Source organism: Ranitomeya variabilis, chromosome 5 (genome assembly GCF_051348905.1).
Source record: "Ranitomeya variabilis isolate aRanVar5 chromosome 5, aRanVar5.hap1, whole genome shotgun sequence".
In the NCBI taxonomy this organism is placed as follows: domain Eukaryota; kingdom Metazoa; phylum Chordata; class Amphibia; order Anura; family Dendrobatidae; genus Ranitomeya; species Ranitomeya variabilis.
This window is the reverse complement of record NC_135236.1, coordinates 179,255,014-179,275,647: the sequence shown is the minus strand read 5'-3', so window position 1 is coordinate 179,275,647 and position 20,634 is coordinate 179,255,014.

The following is a 20,634-nucleotide window of genomic DNA, read 5'->3' as shown; positions in this document are numbered from 1 at the left end:
GGATATGAGATGGTTTACTGTATGTAAACCATGTCTCATATCATGTCGGGTTTGTGAAGGAGAGAGCAAAAGCCGGCAATTGAATTAGCGGCTTTTATGCTATCTAGCGCTGCATTAAATATAAATATACATATATAGGTGTCTCACTGACATATATATATGTATATACACACATTCTATGTGTATATATCTACTCTATTCTAACCTGTCAGTGTGATTTTACTGTACACCGCGCTGAACTGACGGCTTTTCAAAGGACACCGGTGCGTAAAAATCGGACAGAACTCGCATGGTGCGAGTGTTGTGCGATTTTTTTCTCGCACCCATTGACTTGCATTGGCGAGTCTCGTCCGAGACTCGCAGCAAATCGCAGCAAGCTGCGATTTTTTTCTCAGTCCGATTTCGGCCGAGAAAAAAATCGCAAATGAAAAGACACCTATTGAATAACATTGGTCCGAGTGCAATCCGATTTTTTATCGGATTGCACTCGTCCGTTTTCCTCGCCAGTGGAAATGTACCCTAAGGGTACACCAAAGGCCTCTCATTTGTAAATGAATTAAACTGAGTTTCTCACGCACTGCACCTTTAACAGTACAATGCTTGAATGGCTGTTATAGAGACTATTTCTCTAATAACACAATATAGCTCATTCATATAAAATCCATTTTGGGGGGGACATACCCCTCCTAAAAAATGAAATAAAACTACAAAATGGAATTTTGTATTAAGGACACTGTGTCATCATACCAAGAAATATGCTCCCAGAAATGACAGCAAATACTCAATGTATCCACTCAGGAATCAAAGGATGCCTTTACAAGGTCAAAGATTTCACTTTCTGGCCACATCTGAGCCCGGACATTATAGAAATAATAAGGTACTGTCTTATTTGCAATGAGTACAAGCGCACACGAGCAGAAAAACTACGAAGGACCCACAAGCAACCTTCTCTGCCTTGGAGCAAACTAGGCACAAACTTATTTCCTTAACAGGACAGTATTACTTAATAATTGCTGATTATTATTTATATTTCTAGGAGATTTAATTGATTTCACCACCTCTAAAACCACTATAGAATGCTGCTAGGCACAATTTAGCACACACGGAATCCATGACTCTCATCAGAAATAATGGGCCACTGTGCTGATAATGACTGTAAAGCGCTGTGTCATTAATGGCGCTATATAAGCGAGTAAAGAAATAAAATACATTTGTCAGCTTAGAGTTTGCACGGTTTTCTAGAGAGTGGGAATTTGAACATATTACATCATCCCCATATCACAGACAATCCAATGGGAAAGCTGAACCTGCTGCAAAAATAGCAGACACTCATAAAGAACGCTAAACAAGACGGAAAGGATCTGTGGAAGACAGGTATTGAATAGAGTAATTCCCCTCGGAATGGAGCGCCAGAGATCCTCTACTAATGTCAAGCAGGACCAGGACATTACATTTCTGCAGCTCTGCAACTGCTGTTTCCAAAAGCTGTAAAAGGAGTGGTGGAAAATCTAACTGTTCGGCAATGTGCCCGCGATCAGGATGTAGCAGCGATTTGGACGCAGGGTATTTTCGCTGCATCCAAAGTAGTGCGCTTTAATCACGCAGGTAAATCCGCATTGGTTCAGTGAACCATGCGGATTTACAGCATCTAATGAATGGCTATGGGTGAGATTCGACATGATAAAATAATTTCAGCATGCTGCGAGTGCATCCGATAATCAGATCGCACTCACCCATTCAAGTCGTGAAATGTCAGACTGCACTCGGATGTCATCCAAGTACAGTCCGATGTACTCGCACAGAGTCAATGAAGAAATTAAGTTTTCCATCTTCTCCACCTGAGCTGCGATTCTCTCATGCAAGAAAATCTGATCACACTCAGATGACACTCTGATCAAACTCTGACAGATTATGCAGGTTAGCATAATCTGGGGGATTCTATCGCAAGAGAAAATATACGACAATGTGAGCGAATTAATGCAGTTAAAAAAGGGCAGCAGTGTTTACCTGCCCAGGTCTCAGAACTAATGCACTCAGGATGCATCGAAAATATGTAATAAAGATGGCGGCAACACAGGTGCAAAATACTGATGAGACAACCGCTCACAGCCTAACAATTCATGGAGGGGGTGATTGCTTAGTATTAGGCTGGGGTCACACATGCGTGTTTTACGTACGTAAGAGCGCAAAAACTACGTACGTAAAACTCGCATTACATACGGCACAATGCTTCTCAATGGGGCTGCTCCTATTAGCCGTATATTACGGTTCAGTATTATACGGCGTTCTACGGCTGTACAAAATCGCAGCATGCTGCGTTTGTCAGCGTATTGCGCAAATAATACGCCAATGAAAGTCTATGGGGGCGAGAAAAATACGGATTCCACACGGACCTGCAGTGTGACTTGCGAGAAATACGCAGCGGTGTTAGTGAAAAGTCGGTAATTCAATTGCCGGCTTTTCATTTCTCCTGCACAAACCCGACAGGATATGAGACGTGGTTTACATACAGTAAACCATCTCATATCCCCTTTTTTTTTGCATATTCCACACTACTAATGTTAGTAGTGTGTATGTGCAAAATTTCAGCGCTGTAGCTGCTGAAATAAAGGGTTAAATGGCGGAAAAAATTGGCGTGGGCTCCCGCGCAATTTTCTCCGCCAGAGCGGTAAAGCCAGTGACTGAGGGCAGATATTAATAGCCAGGAGAGGGTCCATGGTTATTGGCCCCCCCGTGGCTACAAACATCTGCCCCCAGCCACCCCAGAAAAGGCACATCTGGAAGATGCGCCTATTCTGGCACTTGGCCACTCTCTTCCCACTCCCTGTAGCGGTGGGATATGGGGTAATGAAGGGTTAATGCCACCTTGCTATTGGAAGGTGACATTAAGCCAGATTAATGATGGAGAGGCGTCAATTATGACACCTATCCATTATTAATCCAATTGTAGGAAAGGGTTAAAAAACACACACACACATGATTGAAAAGTATTTTAATGAAATAAACACAGCGGTTGTTGTAATAATTTATTGTTCTCTCAAATCCATTTGCAGTCCCTCGCTTGGCAACATAATAAACGCACAAGATACATACCTTCTGATGTACTGTCAGGTCCAACGATGTAATCCATCTGAAGGGGTTAACTAATATTACAGGCAGGAGCCCTGCTAATGCAGCTGTGCTCCGTGCCTGTAATCCCCGGCGAATGAATGAAATGTAGGTCATTGACCTACATTTCCTTCAGTCGCGGTGATGCGCCCCCTGGTGGATGTCCTCATATGACCTGGAGCGTGGGAAAAAGTTCCCAGGCTGCAGTTCATGAGAACATCCACCAGAGGGCGCCTCACCGCGAATGAATGAAATGTAGGTCAATGACCTACATTTCATTCATTCGCCGGGGATTACAGGCACGGAGCACAGCTGCATTAGCAGGGCTCCTGCCTGTAATATTAGTTAACCCCTTCAGATGGATTACATCGTTGGACGTGATCTGACATCAGAAGGTATGTATCTTGTGCGTTTATTATGTTGCCAAGCGAGGGACTGCAAATGGATTTGAGAGAACAATAAATTATTACAACAACCGCTGTGTTTATTTCATTAAAATACTTTTCAATCATGTGTGTGTGTGTTTTTTAACCCTTTCAAACAATTGGATTAATAATGGATAGGTGTCATAATTGACGCCTCTCCATCATTAATCTGGCTTAATGTCACCTTCCAATAGCAAGGTGGCATTAACCCTTCATTACCCCATATCCCACCGCTACAGGGAGTGGGAAGAGAGTGGCCAAGTGCCAGAATAGGCGCATCTTCCAGATGTGCCTTTTCTGGGGTGGCTGGGGGCAGATGTTTGTAGCCACGGGGGGGCCAATAACCATGGACCCTCTCCTGGCTATTAATATCTGCCCTCAGTCACTGGCTTTACCGCTCTGGCGGAGAAAATTGCGCGGGAGCCCACGCCAATTTTTTCCGCCATTTAACCCTTTATTTTAGCAGCTACAGCGCTGAAATTTTGCATACACACACTACTAACATTAGTAGTGTGGAATATGCAAAAAAAAGGGGATATGAGATGGTTTACTGTATGTAAACCATGTCTCATATCCTGTCGGGTTTGTGCAGGAGAAATGAAAAGCCGGCAATTGAATTACCGGCTGTTCACAGATATCGCGCTGATTGAAATCTAAATACAGAATATATATATATGTGTCACAATGACATATATATATATATATATATATATATATACTGTATATATGTTTTCCCGAACATTTGAGCACATAAATCCATTAGATGTCGGTTTTGCAAGCCTGCGCGAAAATCTCGCAGTACGGATGCCATACGGATTACATACGGAGGATGCCATGCGCAAAATACGCTGACACACCCTGACTACGGATCACTATTTTGGGAACATTTCTCCGTATTACGGCCGTAGTACGGACGTATAATACGTGGCGTATTGTCTTACGCCATGTGTGACCCCAGCCTTAGATTGTACAAAAGCAGCTTTGTATAGGACGCTGTTCACACAGAGGTAATGCACAGTATCTGGCTTCCACCCTATTAGTGACGCCATACTATTAGATTAGTTGGGCTGCCCAGCACTATCTAAATGCATCCCATGAGAACAGACACCCTAGTTTACAAGGCCAAAAATGATGGGCCTGGCTGCACCCTGAAAAATAAAGTGCAAAAATATATATATATTAACCCCTTCCCCCCAAGGGTGGTTTGCACGTTAATGACCAGGCCAATTTTTACAATTCTGACCAATGTCCCTTTATGAGGTTATAACTCTGGAACGCTTCAACGGATCTTGGCGATTCTGACATTGTTTTCTCGTGACATATTGTACTTCATGATAGTGGTAAAATTTCTTCGATATAACTTGCATTTATTTGTGAAAAAAAAGAATATTTGGCGAAAATTTTGAAAATTTCGCAATTTTCCAACTTTGAATTTTTATGCCCTTAAATCACAGACATATGTCACGCAAAATACTTAATAAGTAACATTTCCCACATGTCTACTTTACATCAGCACAATTTTGGAACCAAAATTTTTTTTTGTTAGGGAGTTATAAGGGTTAAAAGTTGACCAGAAATTTCTCATTTTTATAACACCATTTTTTTTTAGGGACCACATCTCATTTGAAGTCATTTTGAGGGGTCTATATGATAGAAAATACCCAAGTGTGACACCATTCTAAAAACTGCACCCCTCAAGGTACTCAAAACCACTTTCAAGAAGTTTATTAACCCTTCAGGTGTTTCACAGGAATTTTTGGAATGTTTAAATAAAAATGAACATTTAACTTTTTTTCACACAAAATTTATTTCAGCTCCAATTTGTTTTATTTTACCAAGGGTAACAGGAGAAAATGGAAACCAAAAGTTGTTGTACAATTTGTCCTGAGTACGCTGATACCCCATATGTGGGGGTAAACCACTGTTTGGGCGCATGGCAGAGCTCGGAAGGAAAGGAGCGCCATTTGACGTTTCAATGCAAAATTGACTGGAATTGAGATGGGACGCCATGTTGCATTTGGAGAGACCCTGATGTGCCTAAACATTGAAACCCCCCACAAGTGACACCATTTTGGAAAGTAGACCCCCTAAGGAACTTATCTAGATGTGTGGTGAGCACTTTGACCCAACAAGTGCTTCACAGAAGTTTATAATGCAGAGCCGTAAAAATAAAAAATCATATTTTTTCACAAAAATGATCTTTTCGCCCCCAATTTTTTATTTTCCCAAGGGTAAGAGAAGAAATTGGACCCCAAAAATTGTTGTGCTATTTGTCCTAAATACGCTGATACCCCATATGTGGGTGTAAACCATTGTTTGGGCACAGGGCAGAGCTCAGAAGGGAAGGAGCGCCATTTGACTTTTCAATGCAAAATTGACTGGAATTGAGATGGGACGCCATGTTGCGTTTGGAGAGCCCATGATGTGCCTAAACATTAAAAACCCCCACAAGTGACACCATTTTGGAAAGTAGACCCCCTAAGGAACTTATCTAGATGTGTTTTGAGAGCTTTGAACCCCCAAGTGTTTCACTACAGTTTATAACGCAGAGCCGTGAAAATAAAAATTCTTTTTTTTTTTCACAAAAATGATTTTTTAGCACCCAGTTTTGTATTTTCACAAGGGTATCAGGATAAATTGGACCCCAAAAGTTGTTGTCCAATTTGACCTGAGTACGCTGATACCCCATATGTGGGGGGGAACCACTGTTTGGGCGCATGACAGAGCTCGGAAGGGAAGGAGCGCCATTTGGAATGCAGACTTAAATGGATTGGTCTGCAGGCGTCACGTTGCATTTGCAGAGCCCCTGATGTACCCAAACAGTACAAACCCCCCACAAGTGACCCCATATTGGAAACTAGACCCCCCAAGGAACTTATCTAGATGTGTTGTGAGAACTTTGAACCCCCAAGTGTTTCACTACAGTTTACAACACAGAGCCGTGAAAATAAAAAATCCTTTTTTTTCCCACAAAACTTATTTTTTAGCCCCCAGTTTTGTATTTTCCCAAGGGTAACAGGAGAAATTGGACCCCAAAAGATGTTGTCCAATTTGTCCTGAGTACGCTGATACCCCATATGTTGGGGTAAACCCCTGTTTGGGCACACGGGAGAGCTCTGAAGGGAAGGAGCACTGTTTTACTTTTTCAACGCAGAATTGGCTGGAATTGAGATCGGATGCCATGTCCCGTTTGGAGAGCCCCTGATGTGCCTAAACAGTGGAAACTCCCCAATTATAACTGATACCCTAATCCCAACAGTAACCCTAACCACACCTCTAACCCAGACACACCCAACCTTATTCCCAACCGTAAATGTAATCCTAACCCTAACTTTAGCCCCAACCCTAACTGTAGCCTTAACCCTAGCCCCAACCCTAGCCCTAACCCTAGCAATAACCCTAGCCCTAACCCTAGCCCCAACCCTAGCCCCAACCCTAGCCCTAACCCTAGCAATAACGCTAGCCCTAACCCTAGCCCTAGCCCTAACCCTAGCAATAACCCTAGCCCTAACCCTAGCCCTAATGGGAAAATGGAAATAAATACATTTTTTTTATTTTTCCCTAACTAAGGGGGTGATGAAGGGGGGTTTGATTTACTTTTATAGCGGGTTATTTAGCGGATTTTTATGATTGGCAGCCGTCACACACTGAAAGACGCTTTTTATTGCAAAAAATATTTTTTGCGTTACCACATTTTGAGAGCTATAATTTTTCCATATTTGAGTCCACAGAGTCATGTGAGGTCTTTTTTTTTGCGGGATGAGTTGACGTTTTTATTGGTAACATTTTCGGGCACGTGACATTTTTTGATCGCTTTTTATTCCGATTTTTGTGAGGCAGAATGATCAAAAACCAGCTATTCATGAATTTCTTTTGGGGGAGGCGTTTATACCGTTCCGCGTTTGGTAAAATTGATAAAGCAGTTTTATTCGTCGGGTCAGTACGATTACAGCGATATTTCATTGATATCATTTTTTTTATGTTTTGGCGCTTTTATACGATAAAAACTACTTTATAGAAAAAATAATTATTTTGGTATCGCTTTATTCTCAGGACTATAACTTTTTTATTTTTTCGCTGATGATGCTGTTTGGTGGCTTGTTTTTTGCGGGACAAGATGACGTTTTCAGCGGTACCATGGTTATTTATATCTGTCTTTTTGATCGCGTGTTATTCCACTTTTTGTTCCGCGGTATGGTAATAAAGCGTTGTTTTTTGCCTCGTTTTTTTTTTTTTCTTACGGTGTTTACTGAAGGGGTTAACTAGTGGGGCAGTTTTATAGGTTGGGTCGTTACGGACGCGGCGATACTAAACATGTGTACTTTTATTGTTTGTTTGTTTTTTATTTAGATAAAGAAATGTATTTATGGGAATAATATTTTTTTTTTTTTCTTTATTTAGGATTTTTTTTTTATTTTTACACAAGTGGAAAATTTTTTTTTTTTACTTTTTTACTTTGTCCCAGGGGGGACATTACAGATCGGTGATCTGACAGTGTGCACAGCACTCTGTCAGATCACCGATCTGCCTCACAGCACTGCAGGCTTACCAGCGCCTGCTCTGAGCAGGCACTCGGTAAGCCACCTCCCTCCCTGCAGGACCCAGATGCCGCGGCCATCTTGGATCTGGGACCTGCAGCGAGGAAGGAGGTAGGAGACCCTCGGAGCAACGCGATCACATTGCGTTGCTCCGGGGGTCTCAGGGAAGCCCGCAGGGAGCCCCCTCCCTGCGCGATGCTTCCCTATACCGCCGGCACACCGCGATCATGTTTGATCGCGGTGTGCCGGGGGTTAATGTGCCGGGGGCAGTCCGTGACCACTCCTGGCACATAGTGCCGGATGTCAGCTGCATATCGCACTATCGGGACACGAGATCTGAATCTGAGCAGCGGCCATTTTCCCGGAGGCCACCGCATTGCACCGATGGAGCTGCCAGCGGGGCCTCCGGGCTTTAGGGAGATGCCGGAGGAGCCCCGACTGCATGAAGATACGCCGCCGCCCCACAGCACAGAGGCCCAACACTGCAGAAGAGGAGCCGCCGCTCCCAGCACAGAGACCCCACGCTGCAGCGCTACGATGAGGTAATGGGGGATACTCACTTTCCTGTGAGACACCCCCTCGTCATCATCAGGACCACTCCCCCCCCCCAAAAGGCACATATTCACCGGCCCTATAAGACGACATACGGTGTATAAGAAGACCCCCGAATTTTAAGAAGATTTTATATTTTAACTGGTAAAGTTGGGGGGTCGTCTTATACGCCCAGTCGTCTTATACGCCGGAAAATACGGTAGATTTTGCACCTTTTTTTTCCTTTGTCATGGATCTGCTGCATGCTCTCTCTGAGCAAGTGAATAGCCTCACTCAAATGATTCAAAACCTATCTGTGGAGAAGCAAACCCTGGCTGAGTCACATAAACAGGTTTAGAGAGAGGTTGCTGATGCCGTGCGGGGTTCTTCTCCTTCTGGGGGTCGGGGTGAGGGTGCCACAGATGTTTCCCTAATCCTCCCCGAACCACCTGTTAAGTTGCCTGACACCTTTTCTGGGAATAAAAAATTATTCAGGGTGTTCAAAGAGGGGTATAAATTGTTTTTCTCCCTGCGTCCGCACGACTCTGGAAATTAAAGACAGAGGGTGGGAATTATTATTTCTTTTTTAAGGGGGCCTCCAAAGGCTTGGGATTTTTCTCTCTCTCCCTCCGCTCCAGAACGGATGTCTGTGGATCTGTTTTTTGAGGCTCTTGGACATACTGTATTTATGATGAGCCTGATAGAGTGCATCTGGCTGAGGATATGGTGATGAGTGTGACACTGGGAAAAGACTCAGCAGAGTGGTTTTGTTCCGAGTTCAGATGTTGGGTGGCTGAGATATCCTGGAATGATGCCTCCTTAAGAGGGCTGTTCCGCAGAGGCCTGTCCAACCGTTTGCAGGATGCTTTGGCCTTGCATTCTCCCCCAGATACCCTTGAGGATGCCATGACCCAGGCTGTCTGTATGGACCGTAGGCGCCGTGTCAGTGGGATGATGTAGCAGGAACCCCCTTTATACTCCAGCTCAGGGGACACGTCTTCGCCTACAGAACCCATGGAGGTGGGAGCCATCTCGGTCAAAGAGAGAGAGAGGAGACATCGCAGAGATAATCAGCTGTGCTTTTACTGATGAGCCTCGGGACACTGGAAAAAGGACTGTCCTTCTTGTCCCTCCTCATCTCAGATGTCGGAAAAGGCATAAGTCTGGGTAACAATCGAGGAGGTTACCCAGACTCCCAAGTACAATTTTCCTCATTTGCTAAAATCCTTCTCCAGGTGGAGTTTGAGATTGTTGGTGGTCCCATTTTGACTACCACTTTTGCTGACTGTGGTTCTACCATCAATTTAATTGACTCTCGTGTTGTGACTCTTTATAAGATAGGGACAGTTAGGCTTGAATCCCCCATCAAAGTGGTGGCTACTGACTCCTCTTCTCTCACCCGAGAGGGAATTTGTTTTGTGTCTGAGATTTTTTTCACTAAGACTGGGTCCGGCTCATGTGGAAAACATAAGATATTTTGTCTTTAATAATTTACCTGCGTGTCTGGTTCTAGATATGTGTTGGCTTCAATGCCATAGCCCCATTATTGATTGGGTATCTGGGGAAATTGTCCAATGGAGGTCCAATTGTACCAGTCTGTGTTGCAATTCTGTGCCATTGTCCTCCCCTTTAAAATCTGTATCTAACATAGTAAGCATAGTTATTAAGGTTGAAGGAAGACTTTAAGTCCATCTAGTTCAACCCATAGCCTAACCTAACATGCCCTAACATGTTGATCCAGAGGAAGGCAAAAAAACCCATGTGGCAAATAGTAAGCTCCACATTGGGGAAAAAAATTCCTTCCCGACTCCACATACGGCAATCAGACTAGTTCCCTGGGTCAACGCCCTATCAATGAATCTAATATACAGTATATAACATGGTACATTATACTTTTCAAGAAAGGCATCCTGTCCCCTCTTAGGCCATGTGCACACGCTGCGGATTCCATTGCGGAATTTTCCGCAGCGTTTTTGATAAATCCGCAGTGCAAAACCGCTGCGGTTTTTACTGCGGATTTATCGCGGTTTTCACCTGCAGTTTCCTATTGGAGCAGGTGAAAAAACACTGCGGATTCCGCACAAAGAATTGACATGCTGCGGAAAATAAACCGCTGCGTTTCCGCGTGTTTTTTTCCGCAGCATGTGCAGTGCGGATTTCATTTCCCATAGCTTTACATGGTACTGTAAATGCATGGGAAACTGCTGCGGATCCGCAGCTGCGGAAACACTGCGGATCCGCAGCAAAATCCGCAGCGTGTGCACATACCCTTAAATTTAAGTAATGAATCACTCATTATAACATCATACGGCTGAGAGTTCCATAGTCTCACTGCTCTTACAGTAAAGAACCCGCGTCTGTTATTATGCTTAAACCTTCTTTCCTCCAGATGTAGAGGATGCCCCCTTGTCCCTGTCTCAGGTCTATGATTAAAAAGATCATCAGAAAGGTCTTTGTACTGTCCCCTCATATATTTATACATTAAAATAAGATCACCCCTTAGCCTTCGTTTTTCCAAACTAAATAGCCCCAAGTGTAATAATCTATCTTGGTATTGCAGACCCCCCAGTCCTCTAATAACCTTGGTCGCTCTTCTCTGCACCTGCTGTAGTTCAGCTATGTCTTTCTTATACACCGGAGAATAGGTCACCAAAACTAACCTAACATGCCTTACATCTATGAAGCATCCGGCATCATGAACCTCATCATCCTCCTGATGAACTGCTAAGCGGGGAAACGCGTCGAGGAGAGGAGAAACTGGCACACGCTAAGTTATCCTATTGATAAAAATTGTCTATTGGCATGTAGGACCCCCTTTTGTTGCTTTGTTGCTATCGGGGGATGTGTTGCTGACATGGGACCATGACAGCATTGTCTGTTGAGGTTAAATTCTTTTGAGATCATAGGATATTGTATACGCATTTGATGCGGCGTGCTGGGAATATTGATTTATATGGAGGTATCTATGGAGATCTAGATTTTTGTTTATCTGTTGTTTCACCACTACTCTTCACCTATATTGTTTTCCCACGTATTATCTAAGGGAAAGTGTAGGGGAGTAAGGGATAGCCTACATGGAGCGGGGGCGCCAAATAATCATTTCTTAGGGTGCCAACCCCCGCAGCAAGGTAGGTGCCAGTGGTAGGCATATCTAGGATCTCAATAGGTTAGTTTTGGTGACCTATTCTTCTAATTGTGGTATCTATTTGTTAGTGGGTTGGGGTTTTTATATATTCAAGATTAATAAAAGTTATAGTTTTAAGGGATTATATGTACGCATACTAAGTTTTGATTCCTCTATATATCTTGTTTTGAGCAATTTTTATACACCGGATACCAGAACTGTGCACAGTATTCTAAGTGTGGTCGAACTAGTGACTTGTATAGAGGTAAAATTATGTTCTCCTCATGAGCATCTATGCCTCTTTTAATGCATCCCATTATTTTATTTGCCTTTGTAGCAGCTGCCTAAAACTGGCCACTTAATGTAAGTTTGTCATCCACCCATACACCCAGGTCTTTTTCATTGACGGTTTTGCCCAGAGTTTTAGAATTAAGCACATACTGTAGTTATACATCTTATTACTTCTACCCAAGTGCATGACCTTACATTTATCCCCATTAAAGCAAATTTGCCATTTGTCAGCCCAAGCTTCTAGTTTACATAAATCATCCTGTAATATAAAATTGTCCTTCTCTGTATTGATTACCCTGCAGAGTTTAGTGTCATCTGCAAATATTGAAATTCTGCTCTGTATGCCCCCTACAAGGTCATTAATAAATATGTTAAAAAGATGTGTCGTCTGTTGGTCTGGAGGGTATTCCGGAGGACCTAAAAGACTTTGAAGACGTGTTTTCTGAAAGCGAGGCTGAGGCGCTACCACTACATAGACCTTTCGATTGTGCCATTGACTTAGTTCCTGGGGCTAAACTTCCCAAGGCTCGTTTGTTTAGTCTGTCCAGGCCCGAGCGCCAAGCCATGAAGGAGCATATTGCGGAGAGTCTCCGCAAAGGGCATTTTCTCCCTTCTGTCTCGCCTGTAGCTGCTGGGTTTTTTTTCATTAAGAAAAAAGATGGTAGTTTACGGCCGTGCCCCGACTTTCGGGAACTCAATAAGATTACCTTAAGTAACACGTATCCACACCCCCTCATTCCAGATCTGTGTAACCAACTCTCGGGCCCAAATGGTTTTCCAAGCTTGATTTACAGGGGGCCTATAACCTGATAAGGGTTTTGTGAAGATGAGTGGAAAACTGCGTTTCTCACGTCTGAAGGACTGTTTGAAAACCTGGTCATGCCCTTCGGTCTGACTAACGCTCCTGCTGTCTTTCAAAATTTTATTAATGTCATTTTTTCCTGATCTGATTGGGCATTTTGTGGTTATTTATCTTGATGACATTTTAGTATACTCAGCTGATAGTCAATCCCACTTTCCCCATCTGCGAACTGTTCTTCTTAGACTTAGAGACAGAGGCGTAGCTAGGGTTTTGGTCCAGGGGGGGCGAAGCTTCTGAGTGGGCCCCTAACCAGGTAACCTTCATTACAATTCAGTGATGCGCCCTAATAGTGGAGGAGAACCTCAGCAGATGACCGCGCTATTACTGAAGATAATCTCTATATAAAGACCAACATATGGTCAGTGGTAAATACCAGTCTTACAGAACATATAACAGATCACTGCACAGTTACAGATAATGACTTACCTCTGACGTTCTTTCTGATAGAATTGTTCATTTTTCCCGTCTTTTCCATCTGGCCCAGACCGACATGACAACTTCTTCCAGCTACAACTCATCTGCAGAGAATACAACAAAGACACGTTTCACTTCTCACATTCCAGCCCCATCACCATCTGTTCCCAACCTGCACAATCTCCTCATCCTGCTGATACCCCAATACAGAGCCACTACTGCCGTATGTGTCCCTATTACTGCCCTGATACCCCAATACTGAGCCACTGCTGCCGTATGTGTCCCTATTACTGCCCCGATACCCCAATACTGAGCCACTGCTGCCGTATGTGTCCCTATTACTGCCCCTGATACCCCAATACTGAGCCACTGCTGCCGTATGAGTCCTTATTACTGCCCCTGAGACCCCAATACTGAGCCGCTGCTGCCGTATGTGTCCCTATTACTGCCCCGATACCCCAATACTGAGCCGCTGCTGCTGTACGTGTCCCTATTACTGACCCTGATACCCCAATACTGAGCCGCTGCTGCCGTGTGTGTCCCTATTACTGCACCTGCTGTGTGGTTCTCTGTGCCCTCTAAATTCTAAAGCACCCCTCTATAATATAGTAATGTCAGGGGCAAGTGCCCTAGAAAACAGTGCCCACATTTTGTCCCCTAGAAAGTAATAATGCCCTCTGTGTGTGACCCTTTGATAGTCACAGTAACCTGAGTTCCCCTGTAAGAATAAGTGCCCACTTTACAATTAATAAAGTCCAGAGTCTCCCCCACTGTACAGCTCCCCTATACACAGTATGATGCCCCCTCACTGTATATACTGACCCGTTAATATCCCCCAAACTGGCTCCAATACTGTATGATGGCCCCGTCGCTGTAATCTCCACACTGAATGATGGCCCTCTAGATAGCCTCCATATAGCATAATACACCAGATAGTCCTCAATATGGTATAATACATTCCCCATAGGCCTCCATATAGTATCATGCACTCCCCATAGGCAGACCCTATAGTATAATGCCCTTCACATAGGAAGACTTTATAGTATAATGCAGCTCCCATAGGCAGCCTCTATAAGGAAGGCTGTAAATGTGTCCCCAATCCCCTCCGCAAGGCATAAAAATGACCTCTCATTATACTCACCAATGGCTCTCACCAAGGCATCACTGGTCTTGACTTAAGATCGCCAGCCTCCATTACTGCTTCATCTGGATGACACATCCTACGTCATCCACACAGTGTCACCCATCACGCTCCTGTGCAGGCGCACTTCTCTCTAGGCTGCTGAAAGAAGAGCCAAGTACTGTAGTGCATGTGCGCTGGGAAAGGCCAAATAGCTGATTACCTGGAAATAAAGCTGGCGCATGTGCACTACAATACTGTGCTCTGACTTCAGCAGGGCAAAGAGAAGTGCACCTGCACGGGAGTGCGATAGAGGACACTGAATGCAGGATGTAGGATGCATCTTCCACACGAAGAGGGACAGCGATCACAGGAAGAGGGCCGGCGCCGGATCAAGACTAGTGACGCCCGGACTGCGCCATCCGTGATTATAATAAAAGCTCTTTTTTGTGCCTTGCATAGAGGATTGGGGACATAGAGAGCATTCTAGAACACTGTGTGAGGGCGTACAGATGCTGGCCGGACCTTATATGGTGACAGGCTCCCACATGTAAAAGTCGTCCTGCAAGATTCCAGCCGCTCGCAAACTTAAGAAAATAATAATTCTCCTTCTCATAAGCTAATCAGCAGTAAATAAATTATGTGCCAAGACACTTATCGATCACATGTCAGTGTTCAGTGTCTGTCCAGATTGCAGGATAAACAAGACATACAAGTTTAAAGGGAACCTGTCACCCCGTTTTTTAAAGATGAGATAAAAATAGCGTTAAATAGGGGCAGAGCTGTGCTTTACATTAGTGTATTTTTGTGCCTTTATTCCCCACCTATGCTGCTGAAATACCTTTGTAAAGTCGCCATTTTGGGCTGTCACTCACGCTGGTCTGGTCAAATGGGCGTGGTGACATCGCTGTTTCTTCCCCCAGATCTTGCTTATCTGTCCGTTGGTGGCGTAGTGGTGTGCGCATGCCCAACTGCCGAATCCACTGCGCAGGTGAAGGAAAAGAGCACGATCTGCGCTATTCCCCTGGTGATCGGTGGGGGCGGCCATCTTCCTGAGGCCGCGCATGCGCAGATGGAGTGCTCGGCTTCCCGGGGCTTCAGGAAAATGGCCGCCGCGATCTCCATCTGCGCACGCGCGGCATCCCGCGGCCATTTTCCTGAAGCCCCGTGCAGCAGAGCATTCCATCTGCGCACGCGCGGCCTCAGGAAGATGGCCGCCCCCACCGATCACCAGGGGAATAGCGCAGATCGCCTTCTTTTCCTTCACCTGCGCAGTGGATTCGGCAGCTGGACATGCGCACACCACTACGCCACCAACGGGCAGATAAGCAAGATCTGGGGGAAGAAACAGCGATGTCACCACGCCCATTTGACCAGACCAACGTGAGTGACAGCCCAAAATGGCGACTTTACAAAGGTATTTCAGCAGCATAGGTGGGGAATAAAGGCACAAAAAGACACTAATGTAAAGCACAGCTCTGCCCCTATTTAACGCTATTTTTATCTCATCTTTAAAAAACGGGGTGACAGGTTCCCTTTTAGAACCTTCATTGCTTTATATACTGTGCCTGTATGTATGTATTCAAGGCAACAGATCAGACATATCAAATAGCAAATGACATGTGCCAAGATACTCATCATGCTGTGTGGAGAGTGTCCTCTGGTCCTGGGGGCTGCTCCTCAGGCTCCTCCAAGTCAGATGCTGCAGACATCATGTGTAGGCAGTGAGCTCAGCTCGCAGTCAGAGGCAGAGCCCCCCTGCGGCCCCGGCTGCTGCTGCTGCTGGAGCTGATCACTTCTCTGCAGCACAGGAGCTTTGAAGCAGAGCGCGCTCAGCCGGGATTGGGTGAGTGGCCTCCCTTCCCCCTCTCCTCCACAGACTGCAGAAGAGCGATCACATGACTCACTCCCTGCACTCTGATTGGAGGCCTTCTCTTCTCTCTGCTGGCTCCCTCCTGTGAGCATTTGTACTGTGCATGCATGTTACTTTAGCTACATACACAGTACAAAGGCAGGGAAAATTAAAGATAAACATTGCCCGGAGGCAGGGGCCCCTAACGCCGGCCCTGACAGTAGCGTAGCTCCGGGTGGGCCCCCTCAGAGCACAGGGCCCGGGGCGACCGCCCCCTCTGCCCCCCTGGTAGCTACGCTACTGCTTAGAGAAAACCATTTGTATGCTAAGTTGAAGAAGTGTTCATTATTTGTATAGGAATTGTCTTTTTTGGGTTTGATTATTTCTTGTGAGGGATTTTCGCAGGCATCCAAAAAAAGTCCAGGCTATTACTGATTGGATTCAACCTCATGATTTAAAGGGTTTGCAATGCTTTCTGGGCTTTGCAAACTACTATTGAAAGTTTATTATGGGGTTTTCGCAGGTGGTTAAGCCCCTGACTGATTTCACACTGAAGGGGGCTAATGTGAAGAATTGGTCAACTTCTGCAAAAAATTCTATTCTGACTTTAAAAAAGTGTTTTATTTCCGCCCCAGTGTTGGTCCAGCCAGACCCGTCTAGACCTTTTATCAGGGAGGTCGACACCTCTGAGGTGGGAGTGGGGGCAGTGTTGTCCCAGGGTTCCGCTACTCTGACCAACCTCAAACCTTGTGCCATCTTTTCCAGAAAGTTCTCTTCTGCCGAGAGAAATTTTGATGTACTGTAGGTATGCCTCTTCAGAGAAAAGAGAACTTGAACTCTATAGCGCAACCTGTTGGAAGTAGCGATCCTACAAGTCAGAATCAAAAATGAGTCTTGCAATATGACTTAGGATAAATAGCCAAATCAGTATCTCAATTCGCAGACACAGTGTTTCGGGCTGTTGGCCCTCGTCAGTGCGAAGCATGAGAACTGATTTGGCTAGGTCGTCAAAATCCACAACATGTGCACATAGCCTTAGTGCACCTGAAAAAAGACTCTTGCTCGTCTAGTTCAGTTGAGAAATGGGAAAGGATAAAGAGAATGGTGTATAGGTACATCCATAATGCATGAACCAGCATACCAGAAAGAGCATGTTTCTCCCTCCTGATCCCCAGTTGTCAGTACCTATCCTCATTATTCTGTAAATTTGTATGCCTATTATATTTATACTTTTATGTATTATTCCTATATTTTTTTCTATATCTATGAAAGTGGATTGTGATAATGAATAAATTATGTTTTTCGTCTACTTTATGAGCAGTAGTTTTAGAACATAAAACCGTGCAAATGGCTGACCTCTAAATTGAAAGCAAAACTCTAATTAAATGCTATTTGCATGTCTACCCTGTGTGAGTGTCGGGCTCCAACGAGTTTTCCATTTTATTAATAACTTAGACGTGCACTTACAGGTCAGCCATACAAATAACATCTGTATTGTTTCCCTTCCTTTTGGAGAAAATTAATTTGCATGAATTTGCCAAGGAGTGTAGCAGAAAATCTCTTATTTATTTATTTTTTATATATATATCTGTAATAACTCATTTTAGTGCACTGACTGTGGATACATTTATTATTAATGTTAATAGTAAGCAATGGCTTCAATTTCCCATGCTTTTGCTCTAACCTAATGTTGGGAGGAAGACCAGGCTGTGGGTATCTACATCATGCTGGGTCCGGAACTGTCGAGTCTGTGTCTAGCGTTGCCAGGGGGAAAGATTGGGGGACCGGACAAGTCCCATGACCCGGGTAGAGGTGGCGTGGCTAAGCCGGGCAGTGAGCGGGAAGCTCGGGAAAGTGCTCAGTTTTCCGCTAGCAGTGAGCGCAGAAGGAAGTGTGCAGCACGCTCCTCAGGTACATGGGCAGAGCAAAGATGTGTCCCGGCAGGCCTCAGGCGAACGCTATAGTGATCCAGTGAGTGTTCAGAGCACCGCGCGCCTGGCCAAGCAGAACGCAGTGCTCGTGCGGAGGATCATGTGCCAGTGGCAGGATCCTGAGGTGCATTCCCCATTGCTGTTATATGAGTCGCCAACCAGGACAGCAGGGTACTCGGTACCGGGGCCGGTCTTAAAGGGGATGTCACGGTGGCTGCGACCCGGTCCGTGGCCCTGGGCACCCAATTAAAAGGGAAAGGTCTTTTTTTTTTTTTAAACATCTTTTTTATTAAGTTTAATACATAAAACAGCTGAAAAGCAGTAATCAAGATATAACATTGTGGAAACATTCATGGTACTGGAAGTAGTCTATTTTTTTTAACAATAAAACACTCTTGTTAGACCGCCTAGTAATGAGAACATTAGAACAGGATACATCACATAGTGAAGTCGGTGGCCTTCGGGATATAGCAATACAAAGACTTCCTTTAAAAATAAAATTGTTAATTTACCACTATACTTTTATGTAACAGATAATAGAATAAAAAAGTATAGATGGGGAAGAAGAGGATGGTGGGGGAGGATTAGGGGTTTACTACAACAGTGGAGAGAACAGCCGACCTGTCAATAAATGTAATCAGGTGAGATGCTATTGCGCATCGGAGTGTTTGCTATTGGATTGAAGTGGCGTCACAGAATCCAGAGGATCCTTAGGGGTTAATGATGGCCAGATATTCATTACTAGTTCTAAAAGATTTCCAGGGAGGCCATGTTAAATAGAATCTATCTTGTGAAAAATAGGTGTATGCAGATATCTCCTCTATATAGTATAGTTGATCAACCTTATTAACCCAATCTGAGAGGTTCGGACAGCTTTTGGTCATCCAGTAAACTGAGACAAGGAGTTTAGCTGCCGAAAGGAGAAATGCCACTAGAGATTTATATTTAAATTTTGATTTGTCCCCCTTCCAATTCAGAAAAATGAGTGTTAGAGACGGAGGTTGTAGTAATTTACAAATGTCAGTTGTGTATTTCAATACTTCCTTCCAAAAGGTTTGTATTTTTTCACAGGACCACCACATATGCAAGAAAGTTCCAGTATCTTTGGAGCATCTCCAACAGGTTGATGTGGCCTTAGGGTACCATAGGTGGGATAACGATGGTGTAGTATACCATCTGGTGATGATTTTGTATGAGTTTTCTTGCACCCTAATGCAACTTGAGGGGCCGTGTGAGTTTTTATATATTTGATCCAACTCCCAATCTTGTAATTCAATACCTAAGTCTTTCTCCCAACTACGGATAAAAGCTCGTTTGAGCGGAGTTGTATTCCTTATGATTACTTGATATAACTTGGTCAGAACTTTCTTTGGTGAATTTCTCTGCACTAAGAGTTGTTCGAAAGTTGTAAGTTCTCTATGATAGTGGCCTGTCTTAAGATAATGTTTTATGGCATTTTTGAGCCTGTTATAGTGAAGGAAGCTTAATTGAAGTTGGGGGAATTTTCATTGTAATTCCGATAATGGAAGCAATGTGCCGTCAATCATTATACATTCCAGATTGTCTCTGATCTTGTATAGGGGGTCTGACGCTGGGGACATAGAGTCCTTTGGGTAAAGCTCTGGTAAATCCGCCACTCTAACAAATGGAGAGGGCAGAGGCATCAGTATCTGCGAGTGTTTCGACCAAGTTCTAATAATGTTTTTGGATATTGTGAGATTTTAATTTTGTGAATAAACTCTTTGGAAGCATGAATGATAGCATGAAGGGGTACTGGGATTGTGGTATCCGCAATTTGTGTCCAAAGATTCTGGACATCTACTCTCCACCATTCAACCATCAAAGATAACGTCACTGCATTATGATATTTTTGAGGATCTGGAGCTCCCATACCCCCCCCTAGACTTGGGACGTGATAGCGTCGTGTAATTGATTCTGGGCCTAGAATCCCTCCAAATATACCTCCCAAACATTGAGCGTACCCTAGAAAAGAATGCATTGGGAACGTTTATTGGTAACATTCTGGATATATAACTGAATTTAGGGAGTATAAAGCCTTTCAAAAGGTTCTTCCTTCCTATCCATGAGACATAAGGGGCTCTCCAAGACTTCATTAATTCAATGGTATTATTAAGAAGCGGGGTGTAGTTAAGTGAGAAGAGTAAGTGCCAGTGCGGACTCAGTTTAATTCCTAAGTATTTGATGAATTTTAAGTTCCATTTAATTGGGAATTTAGTTGTGATGTGTCTAATGTTTTTTTGTTTTACGTTTATGCTCATTGCTTCCGATTTGTCTAGATTTATTTTAAAATTAGAGAGGGTCCCAAACTTCTCGATCAATCCCAATACCGCTGGAATCTCCTTATCAGGGTTGGTCAGGGTTAGTAGTAGAGGCAAAAGCCGCTACTGTGTGGGTTGAACCCTCCACTTGAACTCTCC